The sequence below is a fragment of the Danio aesculapii genome, chromosome 14 (genome assembly GCF_903798145.1).
Source record: "Danio aesculapii chromosome 14, fDanAes4.1, whole genome shotgun sequence".
NCBI lineage: Eukaryota > Metazoa > Chordata > Actinopteri > Cypriniformes > Danionidae > Danio > Danio aesculapii.
In genome coordinates this window covers 30,179,456-30,194,067 of record NC_079448.1, presented here as the reverse complement: position 1 = coordinate 30,194,067, position 14,612 = coordinate 30,179,456, and the positions used below count along the sequence as shown (strand labels likewise).

The 14,612-nt window shown below is 34.7% G+C and overlaps 1 protein-coding gene across 2 annotated transcripts in view; it reads right to left on the bottom strand.

Annotated features, from left to right (window-relative positions):
• The window catches only part of mid2 (midline 2), a 288,228-nt gene extending 275,392 nt beyond the window's left edge, over window positions 1-12,836 (bottom strand). Inside the window, exon 1 of one of the 2 annotated variants that reach the window (XM_056471723.1) lies at window positions 12,551-12,836. The gene's annotated coding sequence lies outside the window, so the exon portion shown is untranslated. The remainder of the gene's footprint in view (window positions 1-12,550) is intronic. The other variant, XM_056471725.1, reaches the window with a different exon arrangement.
• Window positions 12,837-14,612: the final 1,776 nt, after the last annotated feature.

Below are 14,612 nucleotides of genomic sequence, written 5' to 3'. Positions count from 1 at the left end.
ATTGCATGTCTTTGGAGTGCGGGGCAAACCAGAACAGCCAGAGGAAACCCACACGAACACGGGGAGTACATGCAAACTCCACACAGAAATGCCAACTGGCCCAGCCGGGACTTGAACCAGCGTCCTTCTTGATGTGAGGCAAAAGTGCAAACCACTGAGCCACTGTGTCGCTGAGAAGAATATTTGGAAAACAAAAGCAATCTGAGATAATTAAATTTAATAGAAAGACTTATTAGAGTTTAATCTTTATTAGTTTGAAGATTTTGAAGTTTTGAGGTTACTCCTTTGCAGAAGAATATCATTCGTGCTTTGTGTTTTGGCATTTTTATTCTCAGCATTAATGTTTGACACTTCACTCAGAGGGTTGTACTGTAGGTGTGCTAACACTACCTCTGAGATCAGTAAGCATTTTTAAAGTATATTTGCTCATTGGTTCAATTGGCTTAAAATAAAGTGAAATAACACATTTTAAGTCAGTGGAAATGTGTGTAAATCAATTTATGTCTAATGTACACATTTTAACCAATGATATTTACTTAAATTGATATAAGCAATGTTCCTTCTGCTCAAACAAGAACTTGACATCATTTGATAAATACAAAAAAAAAAAAAAAAAAAAAAAAAATTATATATATATATATATATATATATATATATATATATATATATATATATATATATATATATATATATATATATATATTACAAAAATATATACATATATATATATATATACATATACATATATACATATATATATATATATATATATATATATATATATATATATATATATATATATATATATATATATATATATATATATATATATATATGTATATATTTTGTAATATATATATATATATATATATATATATATATATATATATATATTATATATATATATATATATATATATATATATATATATATATATATATATATTTATTTATTTATTTATACTGTATATATATTATAATATATATGTATGTATAATTTACTGTAAGATTATAAAAGTTACTTGAATTTTGCTTGTGCAAATGTTTATGAAGATTTTATCAAGTAAATCTTAAGTGTTATTTTTTTCAGTGTAGTTTGACGAAGCTGTGATGCGACTAAATGTGTTCATCCTATGGAACTCCTACAGAAATCAAGTTAATGGATGAGGTAAAGTATTCAAACCTTATTATCATGGTAGTGCGAAGTAGAGTAAAGCTGAGAGCTGTCAAAGTGAAACACTAGACATCTTAAAGAATTGCTGATGACAGACAAACATGACACAGCACGAAAGCATTATTATGCCACAGTTGACCACTTCTGGGTCTTCCAGTCTGACCATGTGGGAAGGAAGCAGTGCTGTTTTATCATACTAAACACATTTTAAGGTTATGTTATAACCCTGGTTTGTGCAGTCTAATAAAACACACAACATTTTAAAGCATCTTTGATGTTAAGGGTGTGACATTGTTAGCATGGTCACACAGGATACGGATTGTGCAACTACTTAAACTACTTTTTTTCTCTGAATTTCTACTTTATTTGAAGCATTTGGGATAATGTAAGTATACAAGTAAGAAAAATACAAAACACTGTTCTAGTTTTCTGTTCTAGAAAAATCATTACAATCAGTATTGTGCTTTTAAAGAAAGTTCACCCAAAACAAATGCAGTATTTGTTGTTAATTTACACACCTTCAGGTCATCTGAGATGCTGAAAAAATATTAAAGCCGATTTTTTTAGCTAAAACTGTAGTTCTTGGTGAACTTCATTCTATGTACTGTACTTATTACAGTCATTACATAAACTGGGGAAATAAGTACTATCCTTAAACCTGCCCCTCAACCTAATTTTAAAGCAAATTTAAAACATTTGGTTTAATTATCCTTTAATGAAATGAATGTATTACAGGCAAATAATGCAGTGCTAGGCAATATGAAAGTGAGGGAACTAATGACTTACTTAGGTTTTACGTAGGTTTTAATCGCCGAGTTGACATTAACTAATTACAAGAATTTGCATACACCATGTTCCATTCCCACGAAGAGAAAGTGTAGACACAAAGTCCATTTTTTTTTCATGTTCATGGTGGCAGAGGGGGGAGGACAAGGGTCCAAATGAACATGCAGCAGGAGATCTGTGACAATGCATCAGAGTAATTAGTCCTTTTTTTATCTCTCTAAATAAGCACTTTTCACCCTTCCGAATTGGTAGCATTGCTCCAATCTGGGTGCGGCAATTAGCTTATGGATGTTTTCTTCCGAATACTAAATGAATGCAAAATGAAAGTGGTGACCTGTCGCCTGGTGAAATTGTATTTTTGACAAACTGCTCTGCCTTCTATCCATGTAATTAATATTTGGGCAAGCGACAGTCACAACCAAGAACAGAAAAATGCAAATCGCTGGAGTACTTAGCAGAACAGAATCATCAAATATGCAGGAGCAGAAAGAGGCTAAGAACTCTCGCTTGTTGGATCTCAATACATCAGAAACCTGTAGGTTTTGCTTATATACTGTAGATGTATTACACTAAGCAACAGCTGAAATGTCATCTCAAATACTACAGATGGCACAGCAACTGACAAAGCTTTAAAATAGCTTCAAAAACAAAACATGATTCAGCTTAATTGAATCAGATACAGACAGAAGCAATAAATAGGGTGAATTCTGATCATTTTGGCAACTTTTGACACTAAATAAATAAATATTTATTTATACAATTGAAGTCAGTATTATTAGCCCCCCTGTTTATTTTTCCCCCAAATTCTGTTTAATGGAGAGAAGATTTTTTCAACACATAAACATAATAGTTTTAATAACTCATTTCTAATAACTGATTTATTTTATCTTTGCCATGATGACAGTACATAATATTTGACTAGATATTTTTCAAGACACTTCTATACAGCTTAAAGTGACATTTTAAGGCTTAACTAGGTTAATTAGGTTATCTAAGCAGGTTAGGGTAATTAGGCTAACATTATTTTATAATAATGGTTTGTTCTGTAGACAAAAAAAATTGCTTAAAGGGGCTAATAATTTTGACCATGAAATGTTTTTTAAAAAATTACAAACTGCTTTTATTCTAGCCGAAATAAAACAAATAAGACTTTCTCCAGAATAAAAAATATTATCAGACATACTGTGAACATTTCCTTGCTCTGTTAAACATCATTTGGGAAATAATTAAAAGAGGAAAAAAAAAAAATCAAAGGGGGGCTAATAATTCTGACTTCAACTGTATGTATTATTGGTGGACAAATTGTTGAAAAATTTTGCAATATTGTTGTTGAGTATTGTGATAACAATATTTCTTATGGTACAACAATTCTCTTAGAAAAATGTCATTTTTGTTAGTTATGTTTTTACATATTATATTTATTTAATGACACTAAGGGTGCTTTCACACTTGGTTCAATTGCCTAGTCCGAACCCAAGTTCGATTGTCCACCCTTGCCACCTGGTTGATCACACCATCTTTTTTTTCTTCTGAACCCCTGTACACTTGCGTCATCGAGCTGATATTGTGTGTACAGTTATTGCTTGGTGAAAGCCACGGAAGCCACAGTGCCAAAATGGAAAGGCATCCACATATCTCGGTCGTTCTGCTTTTACTAAATCATTTGGTTTTGGTAACATACAGAGAGCGACTTGCATCCAACTGCTGCAAAAATATGAAACATCCAGAACATAACGCTATTTCTGCAGAAGTTGTTTTTGGAGGAGACAAGCAGACATTATCACTGTTTACAGTGGTTCAGTCCAGCTTGTCGCCAAGGTAACATTAGATGATACACAGACACACACACATGAATGAATGTTATAAAAACTAAAGTTTGTTATACTGTCAGTGGTTCACTTCCATTATTTGGTACAACTGCACTCATTTCAGAAGTGAACCGGACCACACTTCACACAAACTGTACCCCAGACCACCTCTTTCAGGCGGACTCGGATACGGTTCAACCTCAAGCCTTTCCTCTTTTGTCTCGACTCCCACCATTAGTTTTTATTTTCAGCAACTACTGTGGAGGTGGGGCTAAAGTTAGTAAGAACCCATCTGATTGGTCAAATTTAGATAAATAACCAATGCATAACATAAATGTCATTTATCACACGTCAGCGATATGTAAATTGTATATACTAATATCATGATAACTTTATATATAATATAAGCATTAGATAGATAGATAGATAGATAGATAGATAGATAGATAGATAGATAGATAGATAGATAGATAGATAGATAGATAGATAGATAGATAGATAGATAGATAGATAGATAGATAGATAGATAGATAGATAGATAGATAGATAGATAGATAGATTTAATGTTATAGAATAATTATATAGATATTATTAATTATTATTATTATTTATTTATTTATTTTATTTTATTTTTTTTGTACAATAACAGGAAACCAGGGTTGTTCCACCAAATAATGATTTTTTTAAGTTAAAACATTTCCCATTGGCCCTTCTGGAAACCTTTTCAGTTCACCTATGAACATGAAAAATGGCCCAATTTTCCTGAATTCACCCTATTCAGATAAACCCTTAGATACTCCAGGTGGCTGACTGGAAGGAAGACAGAGTGCAATAATGAAACTCCAGCCCCAGTGGCATCTAATCCACACATCAAATCTCCACATTACATGGGGCTGGCTGGCTGGCTGAGGGATACTTAAGAGTCATCTGCTGTCACAGACCTGCTCTTTTTGGTCCTCTATTTTGGTCATTACATAAACACATGACCCCCCTCAGAGTCTAGACAACCCCACCCTGCTGACTGGCAATCTATAGCCTCCAACAAACAAAACAACTAGAACAATAGCATTGTGTTCAAACTTTCCCATTGAGACGATTACAAGTTTCAACAGCTGGGCTACTTCCATCAGCTGAAGGTGATACGTCTGACCTTCAGCAAAATACTTACAGGGATAATTCTGTCATCGTTTACTTACTCTTTACTTGTTTTAAAACCATTTGAGTTTCTGTCCTCTGTTGAACACAAAAGAAGCTATTTGGAAGAAAGTTGAAAACCTGTAACAATTGGAATCCATAATATGTGTTTTTCTTACTATGGAAAAGGTTAACGGTTATATGTTTTTAGCTTTCTTCAAATTATATTTTGTGTTCAACAGAAGAAAGAAACTCATAAAGGTTTTAACCACTTGAGGGTGTGGAAACTAGTGAGTAAAGTTTCTTTTTTAGGTGAACTATCCCGTTACAATTATTGAAACTTTGGCATCTGTTTTAATTAATATATTTAAAGCAGGGGTGCCCAAACTCAGTGCTGGAGGGCTGGTGTCCAGCAAAGTTTAGCTCCAACTTCCTTCAACACACCTACCTGGAAGTTTCTAGTATATCTAGAAAGAGCTTGAGTAGCTAGTTCAGGTGTGTCTGATTGGGGTTGGAACCAAAATATGCAGGACACCGGCCCTCCAGGACCGAGTTTGGACACCCCTGCTTTAAATATATTGATTAAAACTGATGCCAAAGATTCAATACTTGCTCACTGAAACATGATTTTCTCTGTTTATTCAGATTAGTTGTTCAAAAAGTGAGCTGAAACAACCAACATCTTGAAATTATTTAATATTTTATTTATAATCTATTCAGTCTACCTTCATTTGGTAAAAATAAGCTAACTGGTTTTTGTGTTAGTGCTAAATAAGTTATTTTTGCTAATTAAAGTAGTGGTTGTTTTTCATTTGCAATAGTTAAGAGAAAATTCTGGATGTCCAAATTAAATGATTACGATTAATTGGATCAACAAGTGTAATTTTTTATTCAGAAGATAATTGACATAAAAGAGATTTAATATTGATGCTGGTTTAAAATGAATTTTACTCTTGGTTTCTATTTGACTAAATTAAGTTGAAATATCATTTAAATATGTGGAAATGTGTGCAAATTTACACTAATGATTTATTATTACTATTATTATAATTACTTCAGTGTAGTCAGTAATGCCCCGAAGCAATTTAATCAATTACATATTCAAGCAAGTAGCAAATTCAAACATTGTCTGTTTATTTTATGTGGAGGGAGAGGTGTGTTCGTCACGGACTGAAAGACAAACAAATTAAAGCTTCTTGAAAGCCGCTGGTCATGGTGTTGTTTGAATAAACAATGCAGCAAAGGGCTAGCTACAGCACGACTAGCCAGTAGCTGATTTGAAAAGTTTATGACAGAAAAATACATGACCGGTCCTTGAAGGGATTTGTTGAGGTCGTCTCAACTCCCATCTTGACCTTGTGTTTTGATTTTTTTTCCCACAGCAACCAGTAATAAAATGTGTGCCGAGGCAGACTGACATTATATTTTGATGCTGAAAGACATGGAAACCATTCTGGTTTGGTGGCTGTCTCGACATCCATCTCAGTGACGCTAATGTGCATTATAGCTAATGAGCTTAGAGCGACGTTAATTATTTTAGCAGAAGAAAAAAGATTGTGATGTCTTCTAAGTGTCTTGAATAACAGCTTACACTGTGCCACATGCTTTAAAATGAGACAAACTGCTACCATTCTGAAAACTGAACAATTGAAATTTATAGTGATGTCCTGTGGCTTAGAAGGAAAAGGGAAATTGTATGAAGTTACACAGGATGACAGTTTTATGGGGAAGCAGTATTAATGAATGGCATACAATGACACTTTTCATTAGCTAATGAAAGGATGACACTTTTAGTATGCTAAATTCAATTTTTTTATTGTGGGGAATTATTTAAAAAAATATTTTATTATTTATCAGTAGGGTTAAGGTCAGGGTTATATATAAATATATGAAGAGTTCAGATGCAAAAACCTCTAAGTGCCATCTCGAATTTTCATATATTTCTTTTTTTATTTCTTAAAAATAAAAGTTGATAAAAGTTCGTAATTGGTTTTAATGATTATTAATATCCATTTAACCTTTTCACACTACAGACAAAAGGGCATATTGTTAAAGAGAAATGTAATATACATGTTTCAGAGAAAACAAAAAACTGTCTATAAGCAGTTTTAATTTTTCTTAGTATACAGAATATTTTAAGTGTTAAAAAACTGTTTCCACTTTAAAAGAACCTTTTTTTGAAATGGAAAGTTTTGTTGAAAGAGGCCCTATTTTGCATCACAAAAGGTCATATTTTGGTTTTGAGGGTCTCCAACAACATGCTGATATGCGTGCAAGGTCAAAAAACACTTTCATTGTCCTAAATATGTATTTATTTTTATCCGATTATCCAGTTGACTCCCATTTGACTTATTCAGCGATTCATTTGTTCCCAAACCCCTCCTTTGCGTGAGGCTAATCTGCTGTGATTGGTCAAATGACCCACTCTGTTGTGATTGGTCGACTGGGTTCAGCATGAGACAGAGAGAAACGCCCACAACGGCTATGAAGTATGTTAAACTGCTTTGAAAATTGACCGCGTTGCGTGTGTGTAGGAATGATGGTGGCCATAGTAAAGACAAATGGCAGAGGATCGCGAGTTCAGAAACGCATTTATAGCAGTAAAGGAAGAAGCACGCGTGACGTTTTCAGCGTTGATTTGGACGCAATATGTGAATAGTCCCATAGAGATTTAACCTGAGAGACACAGTACAAGCACTGATCTATAAAAGATACCTGATTGCAAGACACCTGGAGTGATTTCAAGTTACAACACACAATTAAATACATATTTTGCAAACTACACACTATGAGGCAGCAATTTTAATTACACTTACATGTTATGATACGGTGGAAGAAAAAAACTGGTCCATATGAACTGTAACAGTTACTGACAAAGTCCCTGTAAAAGTATGACATACATACTAGTCTCTGCTGCTCCTTCCTTTATTAGTAAGCTTAATAGCATAGGGTATTGTATCAAAAATCTGAAAAATTACAGGAACAAACACAGAACTAGGTTGGCTGTACTGTGGTATTGTTGTGAAAATGAATTTTAACCCTTTATTCCTGCAGCCGAATCTCCATCTGTCAGTGATCGTCATCTTCATGTCATGATCAGTCCCGTGATCCTCCACACTCCACTGTCTGACGGGAAAGACACGTTCACTTTTAACCGGATCTGGCACTACATATTTGGTGATGTATCGTATCAATGTTGATGCGTTTAAGCAAAAGATCCAAACACAACACGATTCATTTATTCAACTCTGAGTCGACTGTTACATTAAAAAATCTATATTTTTAAACACGGTGCACTTTCAGATTTAAACCTCAGCTGGATGTTTTCATTCACTAAGCGCTGTGTTACACACTGCATGGGAGGTCATTTTCAAAAACCTTCCAATAATAGGGGCTCTTGAATTTTAAAGGTTAACCATCAATGGCAATAAATAGCCTTTAGTTTAAAGAGCGTAAGAGTTCATCATAAACTTCAAAGCTGTTCAAGTAAAATTCTTATCTATAATTTAAATTCATAATAATAGTAAATGCTATGTATTTTAATAAAGATTGTGGAGTTGGGAGATTTTCTTCTTCAATTTATCCAGTGGACTCAGGCTATGCTGTAACCATCAATGCCAATAAAGAACCTTCAGAGTGTATAGTTCATTATGAATTTCAAAAATTGTTCAACTGAAATTCATAATTATCCATTCATTTTCCTTTCGGCTTAGTCGCTTAATTAATCAGTGGTTGCCACAGCGGAATGAACCACCAACTTATCCGGCATATATTTTAAGCAACGGATGCCCTTCCAGCCACAACCCAACACTAAGAAATGAAAGTCAAATTTATGGTTTAATTGAATTAATAATAAGAAAATGTTGTTGGTAATCTTCTCTGTTATCCAAGACTGTAAATGTAATTTCTTTCAATAAAGATTGTAGAGTTGGGGGATTTTTCTTCTTCAGTTAATACAGTGGATTCAGGCTATACTGTATTTATTTCTAACTGAAACTGAAAGTATGGGTGAAGCTTTAATTAAAAAAGTTCCTTCAAAAATTCTGAAAACTATATTAAATGACACTTAAGAACAGATATCATGATTTGAATCCACTATAAACTGGAGTGAAAGTCAAGCCTGAGTTTATTTGGTATGAAGGGTTTCATTTCCAAAACCCAATATGAAGCTTGGCCAGCCCTGGGCATTTGATAAACTGCTCTGAAAAAAAAAAGTACAATTTCACCTTATCTTGACTGGCTCAAAACAAAATTAGTCATAGCCATTTCAACAGTGCTGCATTATTTGAAGGCTCTCTGTGAAAAAAGAAAAAAGAAAACTCTATGTGCATTATGAGATGGCCTGCTATGCTGCCAGCCCCATTGAGCCATCATTCAATGAGAGCTCAATATACAGAGTGAAAACAGTATGAGAGTTTAAATCACCACACTAAGTACAAACCAAAAACCACAATATGAGCAGTAAATCAGTGTGAGATCACGTACTGGATATGCTAACAAGTTTTAAAAAGGAAAGATAAGGCCACAAGCCGTTGACGGAAATAATAACAACATTACTACAACCATCATCACAGCAAGCCTTTGTCAAGCGATTTCGGCTCATTGATAAAGTAAACTACAGAAATGCTTATTAAAGACATTTTCACCAACCTTGAGGCCTCATTTACATAAGTTTTGGCATGAGTGCGAGACTCTCTAATTGAATATTAGACCCCTGACGAGAAGCTAACAACATTAATGGACCCCCTTCCTGATCTCCACCAGCATCATGGAACCATATCTAAAACACATCTCAATATTTTTCTCAGTAGATATATCCTCCAGCTCTTCAGCAACCTTTCTCAAGCTGCCTTGCCCGAGATAAGAATAGTACATAGCCTCAAGAAATACATTTGGCACAGCAGGTCAGCCATGGAAAATTACCTTCTGTGCTTTTTAATATCGAGAAACTTTTCTTCTCTTTGGAGCTGCAAAAGCGCCAGTGGTTGAGAAGGAATGGAGGCTCTTTGATTTTTATTTATTTCATTTTTTCCACATAATTACTTAAGACAATCCATTGCAGTGAAGCCCTTATGCGGTCACAGATTTTCTCATGTGTCACATAAGACTCGGGTGGTCTAAATTGGATGTTTGTTGCCAGTTTAAGAATGCCCTACAATACTGGCAGGAAGTTGAGACTACTCAGCATAAACAGAAGAAAGGCTGAAAAAACACTAAAGGAGCCCCTTTCAACCGCAGTTCTGGGCACCTTTTAACCGCATCTTAAGGCAAATGCCAAGTTGATACCACCCGTTCTAAAAGAGTTACTTCCTCAATAACAAACATATCACATGAGCAAGTCTTATTAATATCATATAACTTAAATAAAGCTTCTGGTACTCTTTCCAAGTGAAAAGCTGCACTGTAAACCGTTGCCTGAAATGCATCTAACCACATGAATGTCATATCAATGCTGACAGCACAGCAAGTGGCACAGGTATCGGTCTCCTGTGGATATACAGTACAGTATAGCTCAGTGTTACTATGGGGATGAGGGTACTTTTATGAAGAAAATGCCATCAAAATAACCCTTGTAGTGCACAACAATGCATTGTAGCCTTTGTTATATATTCAGATGCAATATGGAAATCAACTGGCTACAAACAAATAGCCCACTGAACTGCTCTGAATGAAAAAAAAAATTTTTTTTCAAGACGGAGGCGTGCAAATGTGCTTCCTCATTGCTAAGGGCAGGTACACCTCCACACAGTTCTGATATTTCAGCTGTGGGAACAGAGGATGTCAATTTTGTTTAAGATGTGGACAAACATACTAGCAGCAGAAGATGCGGGTATAAAGGAATTGTAGTAAATTCTGTCATCACTTACATTCACTGTAGAAAATAAAAGAGAAAACTAGCCATTTGCAAGCTAACAGTTTAATGAACTAGTAATGCAGCTTAGCATATTGTTGATTAGCAAGATACTGTACACTCTCAGAAATAAAGGTACAGGAGCTGTCACTGAGGCAGTGCCTTTTTAAAAGATACCTGAAGGGTCTATAATGGTACCTTAAATGTACTTTTAGGTACATTTGGGTACTAATATGTATCTTTTAAAAAAGGTACTGCCCCAGTGACAGCTCCTGTCTCTTTATTTCTGAGAGTGTATGGTTTATTTTCAACATAAATTTTCAGGGGTCTTGCATATTACAATTTTGTTGGTCAGGCATTTACAAAAGTTCTAAATCAACCTGTATACTGTGTTTTTTTTTTTACTGAATGATTTTGTCCACTATCCTGTCTGAAAAAACAGTTCTTTGTAGTGAACTAATTAAATCCCATAATGCATCTCTCAATGAGTGTTCAACTAATGTACATATGAATGGCAAGCTATTTTGCATGCTGTGATGAATCCCACATCTCACCAGATCTTTAGTGAACAAATTTGCTTACTTGGTTTTCATTCACTCATCCAAAGGACTGTACTGTATAGAAGGAGTAATACTGTGAATAGTGTGTGTACTGTAGATAAAGAGCAATTGGTTTCATTACAACTGTTTTTTAGTTCAGTCAGCAAGCTGATTGATCTGGTGACAGGAGATGACAATTCACTGGAATGGAAAATTATTGGTAAACAATGACTTAAATTTCCTCCTGTTTGAAGTCGTATGGGCCACTTTTAACTTTTCTTTGTCATTTGAAGGTGACAGCTTCAGCTACCCATAAATATTATAATAAAACCAACCTTCATATTTATTTTTCTATTTATTTATTTAAAAAAAAAAACTTCAGTCCCACAGAAAAATAAGCTTTTTCTAGAAAATCTTCCATAACGAGGTTGAATAAATGAGGACAGAATTTATTTACAGCAGCAATGTGGACAATTACTTTAGTTTTGTCTTATTTTAATGTAATCTACAGTGTCATATAGTGATTTATAAAACTTAAAATAGTATCTGATGTCATGAAATAAATTTCAGTTTGTAGTGCAGCCAAAATATGTTTTATAATAATTATTTACGGTTACATGGTGGCATGAAACAACAAACCATTAAAGTAAATGTGATAAACTTTCCATTATGAAAAATTAATTATGTTTTGGTCTCAAATTCACTATGCTTTTGCTTAACTATTTTAACCATAATATTTTTGTGAAATCTAGGTCATACAAAAGGTAACTAATGACCTCAAAAATGCATATAGTAGTTAGTTTTACAAGCCTATAATAATCCATGGTTAACTTAAGGGTTCTTAAGTATGTTGAACCACTCTAACAACTAAACAACTAAAACCTTGGAATTCATGGGGTTAATGCAAAAATGGACAACCAGAATCTCTGAAAAGAAACCCAGAAAAGGCTAGACAGAGGCAAAAATGGGATCATGGTGTCCTTATCCAGAAGCTTTCTTCACCGAAGTCACATGTATGCTACCTGCTGTATTTTCATTTAGTAGTGTGGCTATAGAAAACAACACGCACAAATAGGCTACAAACAATGTATGAAAAATTAAGACTAAAAGAGAACTTTACTTAACTTCGATGTAGCCTAAAATATATCACGAGTTGTTTATCTTTATGTTTTAAGGAAAATGATAGCATATACCAAACATTCTGTTGCGTTTTAATTGCGTCCTAAAACTTATAAAACTGTAGAAATGCCCGTACTTACCTTGATATGCAGTGACAGTGCTCTGTATTTCGCGTAGCAATAACAGTAAACACCAGTGTTGATTTTTCACCGATCACGCTGAGTGCGTTTGTTGCGACTGAGATGCGCGCAGAAGTTTATGTAAATCGGTCGTCAGATCCCCAGTCCTCACGTGCATTTTCTTTCGCTTTCAGCAAAGCAATAAACACGCGCAAATACAGTTGACAGCTTCCTTACAGTAATAATGAAGTCTGGACGACGCGCTTGACGCTACACCTCCGATTCCACGGGCTCCACACGCACAACTACTCCCCACGGACACGTGATCATCCCACGGGAATATCTCATCCCTCCCTCACGAGCAGCTGAGATCGGTTACCGGTATCCATTCGGCCGGACACGTCCTTCAGTTTTGGTCTGTCGGTTAAGTTGTTGTTGGCAAAAGGCACGTACAGTAGGATAATGTATTGGGCAATGGAACCATCTGACAATGAAACCAATTTGAGCTGACTGCATATGGAATCGACCTAGTTATGTAAACAAATATCGAATAAATACATTTGGCGTAAAAGTTATGTGGTCTGAACGACTAACGTGCTCCCTTAGTCAAAACATCAAGCGTAAGTTATATAAAGGGTGTAATGAACTCTTATATAGGACATCTTACAATCTAATATGCTTTCAAAACAGTTCTTCAAACACAATAAATTTAGACAAGTTAGACAAAGCGCTTTTTACCTGAACAGGGAAAGGGTTCATGTGAGGTAACCATGGAAACAGTCGGCTGCTTGCTTTTGTTCATCTCAGGATGGAACAATATTGTCATTACATATAGATTTATATGCAGAAAAGGAAAACAGATTGTGTAAAGTTAACAGCTCCTAATAAATGTGCTCCCAGAATTTGAATTCATCTTATGGAAAACATTTGGATGTCCTAGAAATCATGTAGACAACAGACTAACTATAGTACACATTACACATTCATTTATTTTATTTTCAGCTTAGTCCCTTAATTAATCAGGGGTCACCACAGCAGAATGAACCGCCCACTTTACACATTTAACCTCAATTTATAAAAGTGCATGTAAACATATACAGCATAACTACACCCCATTTTGAAAATGATTTTTTTTTTCAATTTCTCAGTGAATATAGGCAGTGTGTTTTGGTGCAATAAACAAAACAGATTTATTAAACATTCATTCATTTATTTTAGGCTTAGTCCCTTTATTAATCAGGGGTCACCACAGCGGAATGACCTTATCCAGCATATGGTTTACGCAGCCGATGCCCTTTCAGCCGCAACCCAGTACTGGGAACATCTATACACACTCATTCACACACATACACTACGGCAAGGGCGTAAGTTTGCTCTTGACATTGGTGGGGACCTATTAACCACATATGAAATTTGACATGCTAGCTTATTTTGAGAGATTAGGAGAATTTACAGAGATGATATTATTTATACTTTTACATTTAGCAGTTTATTGTGCAGTTAGTTTTTGGACCATATTATTCACAGACTATCAGCCTGCTATAACGTTAGATTGTGCATCAAAGCAGGGAAAAACACACTAGCATTAATGTTACCATTATTATGATGGACTTTTTCAGCAACAAACTTTATTTTCTGATTTACACTTTAAAAAAAATATAACATTTCAGTAGTCTGTGGATATTGGTGGGGACATGTCCCACCATCCATGCTAAATCTACGCCCATGCACTACAGAGAATTTAGCTTACCCAATTCACCTATACCACATGTTTTTGGACTTGTGGGGGAAATCTAAGGCACCCGGAGGAAACCCACGCATACACGAGGAAAATATACAAACTACACACAGAAATGCCAACTAACCCAGCTGGGGCTCGAACCAGCCACCTTCTTGCTGTGAGGCAATTGTGCTACCCACTGCGCCACCGTGCTACCCATATATTAAACAGATATTTATTAAAATAATATTTTAGTCACCAAACAGAAATTGAAAGATAATACAATTACGTTCAAGCAAAATATCGGAAAAAGAATTTACCACCTACAAAATTTCAACACTCTTGATTTATTCTCTTTTTAAA